The sequence below is a fragment of the Hemiscyllium ocellatum genome, chromosome 40 (assembly GCF_020745735.1).
Source record: "Hemiscyllium ocellatum isolate sHemOce1 chromosome 40, sHemOce1.pat.X.cur, whole genome shotgun sequence".
NCBI lineage: Eukaryota > Metazoa > Chordata > Chondrichthyes > Orectolobiformes > Hemiscylliidae > Hemiscyllium > Hemiscyllium ocellatum.
The window spans coordinates 22,500,677-22,515,524 of record NC_083440.1 but is presented as its reverse complement, the minus strand read 5'-3'; positions in this window follow the sequence as shown (position 1 = coordinate 22,515,524).

Genomic DNA, 14,848 nt, shown 5'->3' with positions numbered 1-14,848 from the left:
GATGCATGTGGCTAATTTCCAGTTGTTTTTCTGAAGAAGTCTTCGTGGCTTCATATTTTTAAACTTCATGAAGCAGTTTCGCTTCGGGAGGAGTATTACTAACTAAGTTTAGAAGGTAAGAATTAATAAATTCCTTAGGTTAATATGCTTACCGTATTTAGGTATTCTCATTACAAAATAAAGTATTTTTTTAAAAGACGTGTTGTGAAATTTTGTTCTGTATATGAACTGTTGAGTATTTGTATTATCACTTTCCATGTTAATTACATCTGGCATTATTAGAGCATAATAGAGAGTCGGAGAGACTTGATTATTTTGTAACATCATATTTTCTGACACAATGGATTGGAGCCACAAAATTCAGTGTTTGTAGTAATGAGCTGTCTCTTTCATTTTGTATAATGTTGCTTATTCAAAAAAATTCAATAAGCATAACCTCAAGAGTATTTCAGTCAGACAATGCAGAGAACACAATGAAATAGTCACGTCTACGGATTTGCATTTGGCATTATCTGTTCACTGAATTTACAAGCGAAAATGGAACATTTTCTAAATATGACAAGGAATTGTTCACTTCCCAAAACAAATTCTGTGGGATTCCATGAGTCAACAGATCCTCAATTTATCATCACAGATAGTGGTTTGTCCCTTCAATGATGAAACCAAACTTTCTCGGCTCTGTTAGCCTCCTCCGTCAAAGTTTTCCATCTTCTCATTTTTTTTGTAATATACTGATCAGAACATTTCAGGCAGACGTATATGGAGGACGAGAAAGTCTGTGGCTGTAAGAGCTGTTCCCCTCGTTGTGATATTTTACGTGTCAGTGCTGACTTTCACGAATTACTGGAAAGCTATTGTTTTATAAGCTGGTGCATTGTTTTGGAAATTTGGGGAAAAGAAATATCAAAGCAAGGCAATTTAAAAAAGAGGAAGATTAGACAAAGTTGGACACCACATGGTCAGCCAGAGAGAAATAGAGAGAGAGATAATCTATTACTGGTATCTGACACAGCAGTGAATCTGCACAGCTGCTGCCTTTGCTGTTTGAGTCCATGTGTTTCTGGCCATCGGAGAGCATCTGGCGAAACAAAACAGCAAAAATCAGAGCTGCTCTTGGAGGAACTTGTGTGTAAGAGTTCGACAACATTGGAGCAGGTAAGGGCATGGTGTTTAGGTGTAACCTTGCTGCCTTTTCTTGTGTCAGTCTACAACAGCGAGTCGAGCGAGTTCATTCTTGGGTATTAATTTTATTGAGGTCTGTCTCTTGATTAAATTGTAAAGGTGGAAGTCATTGGTTATAAGTTAGCCCGGAGAAGTGTCTTTTAGAGCTCTGCGGCTGTGGTATTTTCTGGGTCTGTAGATTATTGAGGTGCAAAGATGACTTTTAGTGGACTGATGACGTCTTCCTGTCAGATGTGGGAGATTAGGGAAAGCTCCCATTTACTGAAGATTATGTCTACAGTAAGTGTGTTTGGTTGTGAATCCTGTCAAGTCTCCATGGATCGATTGCAGAAGCAGTTAGAGGCAAAGAGAAATTTACAGGAGATAGGGAGTGGGATGGCAATCATTTACAGGAAGAAGGGAAAACCGCAGATATAATCATGTAGATGGGACAACTCCAGGAAAGTTTGAACAGGGAGGTGGATCGTGGAGAATGCTGTAGAATACAAATGCTGATGTAAAGACAGAAAGGGAGCTAAGAGAATCGGGAATTTGTGTGTTTGATAATGGATAACATTAAGCTGTAATTAGACAGGATATTCCTGCGATTGTGTCCAGGGAAGATTTTTGTGTGGAACTGAGAAATAAGGAAAAAAGATCACTTTATTGGGGTTGTATTATTGACCCACGAATAGTAAGTCGGGAGTCGAGAAAAAAATTCATAAGCAGATATCAGTTATCTGTAAGAATAATAGGGTGGTAATAGTAGGGAATTGTAACGTTTCAAACGTAGTCTGGGACTGCCAGAGTGTTAAGCGTTGAGATGGAGAGGAAGTTGTTCAGTGTGTACAAGAAAGTTTTCTGATTCAGTATGCAGATGTCGGTACTCGTGCATGCTCAAAACTTGACCTACTCTCAGGAAATAAGGCAGGCCAGGTGACTGACGTGTCAGTGGAAATCACTTTGTGGCCAGCGAACATAATTCAATCAGTTTAAACAGTGGTCAATTTTGAAAGTACCTGGCAAGAACTTTCAAAAGCTGACTGCAGGGAAATGTTTGTCAGTGAAGCGATGGTTAGAAAATGGGAAGCCTTCTAAAATAAAATAACAAGTGTCCAGAGACGGTATGTTCCTGGTCGGCTGACAGGCAAGACTGGTAGGTGCAGGAATGCTGGACGATGGAAAGAATTGAGGTTTTGGTTTAAAGAAGGACGCATATGGCAGGGATAGACAGCAGATATCGAGTCAGTTCTTACAAGTGCATAAGGGGAGTAGGAGTATACTTAAGGGGGAATGGATGCAGGTTTACGTGCTGAGCTGGAAGATTCAGTTTCAAACATAGAGTCATGCTTACTTTGGATAAATTAGATTAGATTACTTACAGTGTGGAAACAGGCCTGTTTGGAAAGCTCAGGAACTGATTGTCAGGGGACTTGCTGCGATACTTGTATCATTGTCAGTAGGTGAGATGCTGGAAGTGTGGAGGTTGGCGAACATAGTGCCGGTAGTTAAGAAATGTGAGAAGGGAAAGCCAGGGCAGTAGAGACTCGTCAGCCTGACATTAGTGGTGGGCAAGCTGTGAGAGTGAATCTTCAGGGACAGGATTTACATGTATTTGGAGTGGCAAGGACTGATTGGGGCAGTTGACATGCCTTTGTACATGCGCTATCATGTCTCACCAACTTAACTGAGCTTTTAGAAGAAGTATCATAGAGGATTAATGAGGCAGAAAGTGGATTTGATCGATATGGACTTCAGGAAAGTATTCAAACTGATTTGTCATGATAGACAAATTCGTAAGATTAGCTGGCATTGAACTCAGGGAGACCCAGCTATTTGGATACAAAACTGGCTTGTGGGTGGAAGACAGAAAGTGGTGGTGTCGGCTCGGTTTTCAGACTCGAGGCCTGTGACCAGTGATGTGTGAATGGAATTGATGCTGGATCCACCACTTTTTGACATTGATATAAATGATATGAAATTGACAATTTACATTCTAATTCGTAAGTTTGCAGATGACACTCAATTTAAAGTGGGATTTGACAGGGAAGATGGTTTATGAGAAGGGCCAATGATCCGAGGAGTCGCAGACAGAGTTTAATTTAGATGAATGTGAAGTGCTGCACATTGAAAGGCAGCACAGAGCAGGACATACACAGTTATTGATAAGGTCCTGGACATTGTTGCTGAACAAGGACAGCTTGGAGTGCAAGATCATAGATCCTTGACAATGATTTCTGAGATAGAGAGGTTGGTGAAGACGATGTTTTGCATACTTTGCATTACTGATCAGAGCATTGAGTATAGGAATGGAGAGATCATGTTGTGGCTGTGCAGGACATTGTTTAAGCCACATTTACAATATTGTGTACAGTTCTAGTCTCCCTCGAAGACGTTGAAAAATTTAAAAAGTTTCAGAAGAGATGTTGCCAGGGTTGGAATGTTTGAAGTATAGGGATGGGCTGAAAACACTGGGTCTGTTTTCCCTGGAGTGTCGTAGGCTGAGGTGTAATCTTCTGCGAGTTTTTGAAGTCATGAGGGGCATTGAAAGTAGTAACAGAGAGGGTGTTTTCTCTGTTATGGGGGAGTCTAGAACTAGAGGGGATAGTTTTACGGTGAGAGGACATGAATTTAAAAGGAACTCAATTGGCACCTACTTCACAGAAGACATGGTGCGGCTTTGGAATGAATTATTAGAAGAAGTGGTGGTGGCTGGGACAATTACAAAATTTAAGAGATGTTCGGATGGATAAATAAATAGAAAGGGTTGAGAGGGATTCATGGGCAAATGAGACTGGGTTAATTTAGGATATGCATTCGGCATGGATAATTTGGACTGAAGTCTGTGTTTCCATGCTATACCATTCCATGTGTCTAGCCGTGGCCAGAGTGCTGAAAACAATCGAACAAATGTTCCATAGTAGTTAAATTTATTTAAAGCTGACATCAGGTAGATTTTAAACTTTGTGATATTTCCTGCTTCAACAACTCTCCCAGGTACTGAATTAGCAGACACCCACCATACTCTGCGTGAACACCTCTTCCTCAGATCCCGCACAAACTCTTCCCATTCACACGAAGGGTATGCTCCCCCCCGCCACCGCCCCCCATATCTGACAATTGCCTGTCCACTCTTAGTTCAACACAGCAGTAGTGGGCTTCTAAATGGGTCAGGCCATTGGCGCTGTCATGTTCAAACTCATGATTTGGAGATGATGGTGTCGTACTGGGGTGTACAAAGTTAAAAATCACACAACACCAGGTTAGAGTCCGACACGTTTCATTGGAAGCACACTCACTTTTGGAGCGACGCTCCAAAAGCTAGTGTGCTTCCAATGAAACCTGTTGGACTATAACCTGGTGTTGTGTGATTTTTAACTATGTTCAAACTCGACATCTGAACCTTCCCAACTGCCCCAATTATGTGCTAAGATCTTATATTGCGATCTGCGCCGATGTATAGATGCTTGATCATTAATTTCCAATTTGCATTTTACTTCCTGTTTCTTTCAGTTAATTGCCTGGTGATTTTGGTTCTTGCACGGGGAAAATGTGGTCTCTCTAACAGCACAATGCGCTGCCTGTTGGCTATGGCAACGTCGGATCTACTGTTTGTTCTTACTGACATCATACTGTGGAAAGTCAAATTCTTTGGCATGACAACATGTTTCCTGGATCTCACCTCTGTGTGCCGTCCTGTCTATGTCATGGCTCGTGCAGCCACAGACTGTTCCGTCTGGTTCACTGTCCTTTTCACCTTTGATCGTTTTGTGGCCATTTGCTGCCTGAGAATGAAGAGAGATTATTGGACAGAAAAGGCCTTGACTGTGGCTATGGCTGCAACTGGAATTCTTCTCATTTCAAAAAGCATTCCCTTTTATTTTCGGTTTGAACCTGGGAGAATAATTAACAATGTTCTGTGGTACTGCCAAATAAAGTCAAGTTATTTTACAGATCCCAGGTGGCTGGGATTCAGGTGGTTTGATATCATTTTAACACCTTTCATCCCATTCGTGTTAATTATATTTATGAATACTCTGATGATCAGACACATTTTGTTGATCAGTCGAGTCCGCAAGAGCCTGAGGGGTCAGAGGAAGGGAGAGAGGCACAAAGACGCAGAGATGGAGAATCGGAGGAGGTCAGTGATTTCCCTCTTCACCATATCCATTAGCTTCATACTTCTGTGGACAGTGCACGGTTCAAACGTCTTGTACTTTAGCATTAAAGGAACATACCGTTGGAACTACAGTTCTATAAAGTATTTCACATACATTGCAGAATTGTTGAGGGTTTTAAGCTGCAGCACGAACACATTATTTTGTGCAGTGACTCTGTCCAAGTTCAGAGCAAAGTTCAAGAATGCGATGCACAAACTTGTTACATAAATCCTGCACTTAATGACTCAGTAGAAGAACTGGGAGAGGTCCCCAGGCATCTGCAGTGTTCCCAGAGCTGGAACTGCATATATGCAGATAGAATGTCATCACAACAATAACATGGATTGAGTTGAACACCCTGCAGTGGATGGCGGGGGCCGAAGCAAAATGCGTCACCATTCATCATGCTCAGGTACACACTGCTATCCCTGATTGACTGACAGATTGACACACATGGAGACGCACAAACAATGAGGAGCAGTAGTCCATTCAGCCCTTCGAACCTGGTCCACCCATCATTCCAGAACATCATGTTTCATGCAATTCTAAGGTGTAATCCACATTCCTGTCTGTCCCTGACAATGATACCAATCTCCCAGGCTCAACATAATCCATCCACCTCCACTTTAAGATATATTGGAAGACACAACAAAGGGACATCACTGAAGGAAAAAAGAAGTAATTGTCAGGGGCAGTGTCGGAGGGAAAGAGGCTGGAGGAGTGATTCCAAATGATAGATTGTCTGTGAGTGATGGACTCAGCCGGAACATTGTGTCTTCAAGGGGAGAGCCCTGTGAATGAGTGATAAAGTCCGGCAGCAGGGGTTTCTGCATTTCTCCCATAGGGGAGGAGAGGGATGGACAGAAACGTCTCCTCCTGTACCATGATCAATGTCAGTCTCTATCTGTTACCTTGAAATAAACATTTTTTTTACAACCAAACAAAGTCTCTGTGTGCTGTTGATCCCCTGATCTGAATTATTTCTTGCTCCTTACACATTTGTTCAGTTTTGGCAGTGTTCCATGAGCTGTCTTATGTTTACTCCCACCAAAGGAATATTGCCTTCTCTCTCTTTCCGCGTCTTTCTGCATGTCGTTTTCTCCGTCGCTCTCTTCCTCTCTTTCTCACTCTCTTTCGCTATGTCTGCATCTCTCTCTCTCCATCTCAAAATTTCTTGCTGTTAGTCTCTCTCTGACGGTATCCCTTTACCTCTGTCTATGTCTCTGTGTCTCATGCTCTCTCTCTCTCTCTCTCTCTGCCTCATGCTCTGTTTCTTTCTGACACTTTGATCACATCAGACTCATGTTCACTCAGTTTAACACCTGCCCCCGTGAATTGGCTCAAACCACTTCGATATCTCTTCTTTCACTGAGTTTCACTGAGGAGGTGATTTTGGAGAATACAAAATGCACAGGCGCATTCAACAATACCTCGGCATAATATTAGTTACATTTCTGTAAATGTTGTGTCCCTTCGTCTTCTGCACTTTGACTGTCTCCTTCTCTCACCCTGTCGATGTGAGGCAGCTTGTGTTTAAGTGCTTCACTTTCCGTTGTGAGGGTCTCTGTGTGTATCAATGTTTGACTGCCCTTGTGGGAGTGTCACGCTATCTGTGTGTGTCCACAGGTTTTGTCTTTGGATATGTCCATGTGACATATTGTGACTTAAATTCTGCCCCCGTGTGTTGGTTTCCCTTTGTGCACGAACCTGGATAAGTATTTTGGCGACGACATATTTTGGTGTTTATGTGTTTGGGTATGTTGGGAGTGTTTCTGTGACAGTGAGTATGTCCGTTTGGCTGTTTCTTACTTTGCCAGTGTGAATGTGTATCTGTTTGTGTTTTGACAATGTTTCTGCTGTGTTTGTGTCTGTTTATATGCTGTGTGTATGTGTGGTTGCATTCCTATGACAGTGACTTTTTATGTGGTTGTGTATGTGTGTGCCTGTATTAGTGTTAGCATCTTACGATGATTCCTGACTCTGTATGTGTGCATCTCTGACTTTCAGTGCATTATTGTGCAAATGAGGCTGTGTCTCTCGCCACCTGTGCTGCTGTTTATGCAGCTGCGTGTGTTGTTCAGATTGTGCTTTCCTCCCTGTCTATGTGTCAGGATCTTTCTGTGGCCCAAGCAGGATCTGTTTGCCTCTCTGTGGGCGTGCCTCTGTTCGCTTCTGAGTGTCGCTCGATGTCTATATAAAATTGTAGGTGTGGTTCTGGAACTGTGTTTTACGCTGCTCACGTGTGACAAATGTTCCTGTAAGTTCTTGCATGTTGATGTGTAATGTCTCTAAGTATGACTTCAGTTTTATATGTGTGTGTGTGTGGATGTGTGTATGAGTATGTGTCTGTGTGTAAATGTGTTTTTTTATTTGGAATGACTTTTTATGTGTGCATGTGTGTGTTCTGTATCTCTGTTGGTCTGTTTGCATGTCTCAGCATGACTATTTCTGTGGATGTGTGTGCATTCTTTGTCTCTGCAAAGGAGTGTTCCTTTGTCTCCATTTCTGTGGTATTTCTGTGTGGGCGTGTCTATGCAAGGTTTGGGTGTGCTAATGTATCAGTGTGTAGGTATTGTCACACACTTTAGTCTGATTGTATTCCTCTGTGTGTTTGTGAGGGTGCGGGTGTGTTTGTATGACCCTCAGGGTCAGGTAATGTTTCTGTCTGGAACTGGTTTCCCACATCTCCGTTTGACTTTTTCTGTGTATGTTCATGTGTTGTAGGTGGAGGATTGGATGTGTTCCTGTTTCCGTTTATCAGTATCTTCCTATGTCTCAACTTGAGTGTTTTTGGGCAGGTACTTTTGTGTCTGAGTGGCAAATGTTTGCAAGTGTGTGCATGTGGGTGTGGTTCTGTGTCTCTCAGGACCTGGTTAAATTCCTGTCTCGTCACAACACTCCCTCTCCTGAAAAAAGGATGAGTGCGCCCTACAGCAGGTCATGGTGCACAGATTGCTCTCAATGGACTATACGTGGGAACCTGGGAGAAATCCAAACATCAGTCTCTCCACCTCATAACTACTGAAACCTGAACTGTTACTTTGGTTTCTGGATCTATTGTTTAACTTGCGAAACAAGGCAAGGTAATATGTAATGTGATGCAGGACACTAAGAATCTCAAAGGACCAGTGGGAACTTGGGACGCTTGCCCACGATCCCTGAATGTTGGAGGACAGGTTAATACAATAATTAAGGTGGCACATCATACACCACATGCCTCGATCAATTGTGGTGCAGATTATAGGGGTAGGGAGGTCTTTCTCGCCTTTTGTAGGACTCTATACACTCACATGAACACAGAAATCTTCAAAAAGCTGATTAGAGGTGGAAAGGGTGACATCGTTTAATAAGTGAAACTGGTCGATTGGGCGAGCGTGGATACAATCCCTTGCAGATGAAGATCCAGAAATGGTTCCCTCCAAAGACATGTCAATCTCCTCATATCATTGGAGAAAAAAAGCTGCTCAGAGTAAGGTGTCACCAGCAGAGCTGATGAACTGAGCATTGACACTCTCTAATGAACCTTGATGTTTCCCTTTGGTGCATTTTGTGTTTGTGACATATTTCTACTACTGAGTGTCAGTGGTGGAGGAAATGTATGTTTGTAGTTGTGATGTCAATCAAGCAAACTGCTTTGTCCTGGGTGGTGCCAAATTTTCTGAGTGTTGATGGAGGTGAATCCAAACAAGAAACTGGGGAGTATTTCGTTACACTTCTTACTTTTGCTTTGACTTTGGGGAGTCAGGAGGTGAGTTACTCGCCGTGGTCTTCCGGGCTGCTGACATCCTCTTGTAGCAATGATATTCAAATTAATTATGTTCAGCTATTTTTTGATCAAGTTGCTGAAGCTGTTTTGTCCGAGGATAGAACGCCGTGGAATTTCTGCGGAGGTGTTCTGGAACTGAGCTGACCCTTCTCTGACAACGACAACCATCTTCCTATGTGCCAGATATGGTAAGTACGAGCGGGGAGTGTGCCCCCAATTGTCCTTCAAGTGAATTTTGAGCGAGCCACAGGTATGTCAGGGTGTGTCACTCTCACCTCCCCTCTGGGATTCAGCTCTTGGCCCATGTTTGAAGCAAGAATGTCATATATAAACAAAAGTAGACATTTCTGGATTGCTCAGCATGACTGGCAGCATCCGTGGAGAGAAATCAGAGTCAACACTTCGGGACTTGTGAGGCTTTCTCACAACATGTCGCAACTTGCCTTCCCAACTATTTTTGTGTCAGCTGCAAATTTGTCAACAGCACATTTTTTTCCTTTCTGCAACTCATTCATGTACAGAATATTGCATTCTTCATGTGTATATCATATAAAGTATTCAGTATTGTTATGTGTTGGAGCTGAGTATGTCTGTACATATATTGCTGTGTTTAGGAGTTAATCATGTTTCCATGTAAATATTATTGTGCATTGTATCTGTTTGTGTTTATAAATAAACATTGTTTTGCTTCGGAGTTTTTCTCGTTTAAACGTAAATATCTTGAAACATTAGGACTGCTCATTTGTAAATATAAACGTGGTTGTGTCTGGAAACGGTTCCTGGTCATATTTGTTTCCGGTTTTCTTTGTGAGTTGTTCTTGCCTGCAAGTAAGTATTGTTGCATCTTAGTTGTGCACTCTATTATATATTAGTTCCGTGGCGCGTTTCAACTGCACATGTAAATATTTGAATATTTTTGCCTTTTTGAAGTGTTTACGTTTTACAAAAAAATTGTTGCATAATGAACTTGGAATCAAACTGTTCATGTTTCTGCATATCAATTGTATTTTAGATCTGTTCACGTTCATTTTTAAATATTGTAAATGAGAACTGTTCACGTCTGCATGTCAATATTTCTGTGCACTGGAGCTGTTCCAGTTTATGTATCAAAGTTGTGAATTTGGAGCTGTTTCAGTTTATGTGTATAGATATTATTCTGTGTTGACGCTGCTCCTGTTGGAATATAAATATTGTTGTGTACTGGAGTCGTTGCTGTTTTAAGGGTTGCACACAGGGAAATATAAATGCTTAAATATAGGGACATAGACTGGCAAAATACCGGGCAATAGCATTGAATAAATATAGGGTAAGAGAGACGAGTTTTAGCTTTACTCAATTTGGGGGCAGCGGTGGTGATGGGCACAGTCCTCTCTTCCAATTTCCAGACATCAGCATTGAACTTTGGCTCTCAGAGCGTTCATTCCCACAATCAGTTGCCTCCATGTTGCACTGGTTGCCGAGACTACCTCTTCCCACATCACCGACAGCTCCCTCATTCCCACTCCAGTTGTCATTACACCCCATGCAACCCTCCTCCTCATTCCTTCCCTTTACCTCCTGCCTTTGCTTTGTCATGTAGAATAGTGTGGACTGACGTTATGCCCTTCTGCCATTCTTGTGCTTAGCAGTGGGAATGAAAGGCTTTCTGCTCTTCTTCTTTACCAATTCCGAATGAGCAAAAGTGCCTCCCCGACTTCCTTTGTATCATTCTCATGAAGGGTTTTCTTTTTAATTCATTCACAGGATGAGGGCATCGCTGACCATCAGCAGCATTTATCGCCCATCCCGAATTGCCTCCAGGGCTGTTAAGTGGCAACCACATTGTTGTACGTCTGGAGTCCCGTGTAGTCCTGACCTGGTAAGGATGCAGTTTGCTCTCTGAAAAGCAACCTGGCTTCATCATTCGACGCTTAAATTTCAGATCGTCATTGTTTTTAATCTTCATCGTCTACAAGAGTGATATGTGAACTTGAGTGCCCAGACATGACTTGGTTGCCTGCCTTAATAGAGCAGCGATAATACTGCTAAGCCAACGCCTCGACCCCAGGTCTGATCTCATCCTGTGAAACAGGCTGGAGAAGGGGCTGAATAAGAACAGAAAGAACTGTTAATGTTCTTAATCAAAACAAAAACAAATCCCTGGAAGAAATCAGCACATCTGCCAGATTCTATGCAGAGAACTCAGAGCTGAATGGCCTCCTGTACCAGAGTAACAGACCGGAGAGGAGCTGAATGACCTCCTTTCCCAGGGATCAGGTTGTAGAAGGATCTGATTGTTCTCTTGTACCAGAATAACAGGCCGGAGAGGAGCTGAATGGCCATTTTTTTTCCGTGGGGCAGGCTGGTGAATGGGCTGAATAGCCTCACCCTGTTCCTGTGGGACAGAGTAGAGAAGGAGTTCAATGGTCTCCTCCTGTTCCTATGGCACAGATCGGAGAAGGGGATGAATGGCTTCCTTCTAATCCAATATTGTTGGGTGTGTTCATGCCAACACCAAACTCATTCATCATTGAAAATTAAGCAATGCTTTATCCCCTGAATTAACAAAAAGTCAAGCCGTGAAGTTTCCAAGTCTCTGCCCATTTGTTCTCCATATTTTAAATAAAGGCTGATTCCAGTGTTCCAAATATTAACTCTATTCACCGTTAGTTAGTCGGATATGTTCATGTGCATTTTACCCCTTTAACTAGTGAGATGGGCAGGCAAATGACAGATAATGTTGGAAGTAAGAAAGATTCATTCTTTTTGTGAGAGATAATATAAATTAAGTGGCTGAATTCTATTGGGGACTTAACATCTAGACTTGGAGGTGTATACTTCTTTTTTGGAAAATGAATGGGAACGTTGAGCAGATTTGTCAAACATAAATTATCGAAAGTCGAATGGAATGCAAAGGAAAGGGGAATGTTATTTTACCTGTATAAATCACCGCTTCAGATACAGCTGGGGGAAACACCCAGATTTGAACTTTTGAATATCATAAGACTTCCATTGGGTTAAACTTTAGCTCCGCCCACGACAGCACACCGCACTTCAGGAAGCATGTCAATGCAGTGGATGCTTTGAAATGGCATGTTTTCTCAGTGGTTCGCATTGCTGTTTCACAGCACCAGGGACTGGGCTTTGATTCTAACCTCGGGTGACTATCTCTGTACATTCTCCCCGTGCCTGCGTGGTTTTCTCCGGGTGTTCTGGTTTCCTCCCACAATCCACAATATACATGTCAGAAAATTAGCCGGGCTGAGCTGCTCGTGGTGTTCAAGGCTGTGTCGGTTAGGTGCATTCGTCATGGGCAAGTATAGGGCTGGGGAATGTGGGTGGGCGGTTTATTCTTCAGAGGGTAGGCATGGACTTGTTGGGCTGAAGGGCCTAATTCCACACTTTAGGGATTGTATTCTCGGCTGTGGGAGCCGGTAACTAGTCATGGTAACTAAATAACAGGGCATTTAGCCCCCGTGAGCTTGTCACAGCATTCAGTGCCTGGTTTGTAGCCAAACTCCATATACCTGTGTTTCTGCATTATTCCTTGCAAACTATGCTTAAGAGAAAGAAATCTATCGCAGATATAAAATTAACATCTAATCCAGAATCCACTACCCTTTGTGGAAGAGAGTTCCGACCATCCAACACCCTTTGTGTGTGGCAGTGCTTCCTAACATCTCTCCTGAACACATTAGCCCGACATTGCAAACTATATCCCTTTATGTTTGAATGCACAAACAGTGGAAATTGGTGATCTTTATAAACACTATCTTCTGAGTTCTGGAGAAAGGTGGCCTAATTTGTAGTCTCCCACATGAATGGTTGTAGGACCGTGAAGACACTCTTTGAGGCTCCCCCAGACTTGCAGTAAAGGGTCAAGGGGAACACCAAGCGGATCTTTATTCTCAAAGGTTTTCAGAATGTGACAGAGAAATGGGTATAACTGTCCAAGCTACAGAAAAACGTGCAGAATCTACACCTGGTGCAGGCTATGGGTGTCGATGTCACAGAGGATTTTCAGGAGGTGAAGAGCCAGAAAGCCTCACTCTTTACCTCCAAAGCCACCAAGATAATCCACCCGGTCTGGGGACCACACTGTGGAGCAGGACGGAACGTGCTCATGTTTGGTCTTCGACAAATTGCACAGGGAGAGCTCGATGCTCAGCATCTTGAAAGGGAGAAATATCAGTCTGTAACGTTATCTCATCCTGACATCCTGAGGATAAACAAAACTCTTTGTGCCATATTACATGACATGAATATCACAGATAGCGCATCCTCCCAGTCATTACATTCTATTGTGCAGGTTTTAAATGACAACATATGGAAGAAGCTGGACCAGCCGCTATCTCTGGATGTCCTGAAGTTGTGCTGTGACATTCTTGACCCTCGGCACTGTTGAGACAATATACCATCCTGTACTCTGGCTAGTCAGAACTGATGATTTTGAAAGAGTCAGTCAGTCATGTTAGCTTTGTGCATGCTGCCATTTGAAGTTAACACAATACCGCATTAACTTTATAAGTGAGGTAAAACTTAAACAGAAACGTAATACGGGAGAGTTGGGGCTCAATGTCCATTTGAGTGAGGCATTTATTCACCAGATTGATAGGTGGACAACAAGGGTTCAATTGAGAGGGACTGCGATGATGTAAACCCATGATTCGATTCCTCGAAGTAAGAAGGGTCTGAGATGAGTAAAATTTTCCAGAGAATAATGGAAACGTCTGGCGTTAAATGGACCGAAAGGCATTTTGTTGCCTCTTGCTTTAGGGTGAGAAAAATCATCTAAAATTTTGTCGATGGCCTAAAACCTTTCCAAGAGTGAAATGAATGTACAATGCCTCACATTTCTCTGCATTATGCTGCACAGACTATTTGGTGCTTGTTTACTCACTGAACCTGCACTTTCCCTACTCAGTGCTGCTACGTCCTCCTTGCATATTATTGACAACTTAATATTGTGTTCTAATTAAAGGTAATGCATGATCCCATTGTCTATCTAAGTCATTGATCGAAATTATGGTGGTGTCGCAAGAAATGATCCTTGTGTCACTCACTAATACCCGTCCGACATAATGGTAATGACATAATTACTCCTGCTCTCAGTTTTTTGTCCTCTATCAGTCCTCAAGCCAAGTCCCATTTCCCCATTTCGACGGGCCTCATTGACAACATTGACCCCAACCGCAATCATTTCCAGAATTGTACATTTCTACATCCTTGTGCGTGCAAACCCCTCTCTGACCTCAGTCCTCCATCTTGCTTGAAACTGCTCTATCCCATCTACCGTCAGATGTTTTAGGTTTCTTCTCTGTACATGTGCAGCACACTGCAGGTGAACAGGGAATATCTCACCCTCTGTCTTGCTGTAGAGATCATGTGTGATTCAGAGTCAGATCTGAAACATGTCCAGGGCGCAGTTAGCCTGGTAGGATGTTCTGTATTGATTGTAGCTTATGTAACCATTCAGGGCATTTTTAAGTAAATTATTTTTACCTGTTTCAATTATTGCCTGGATTGGAGAAATTATGTTCGAATCAGACACTGTCTGTGCACAAGGTGAGGAATTGCATTGCGATGATGAATTCATTAAAACCGACAGTGCGTCATCACCAATAACCAACGATGATCCCTGCACAGAATAGTCGCTGATAACCATGGAAAACACATCCCAGAGCTGAGGAGAATGTTTCTCAGAGAGACACTCAACAATTGGATTTTAATTTCCAAATGTTCAAAGTCGAGGGAATGTCGAAACTGAAATGAAATGAGAGTT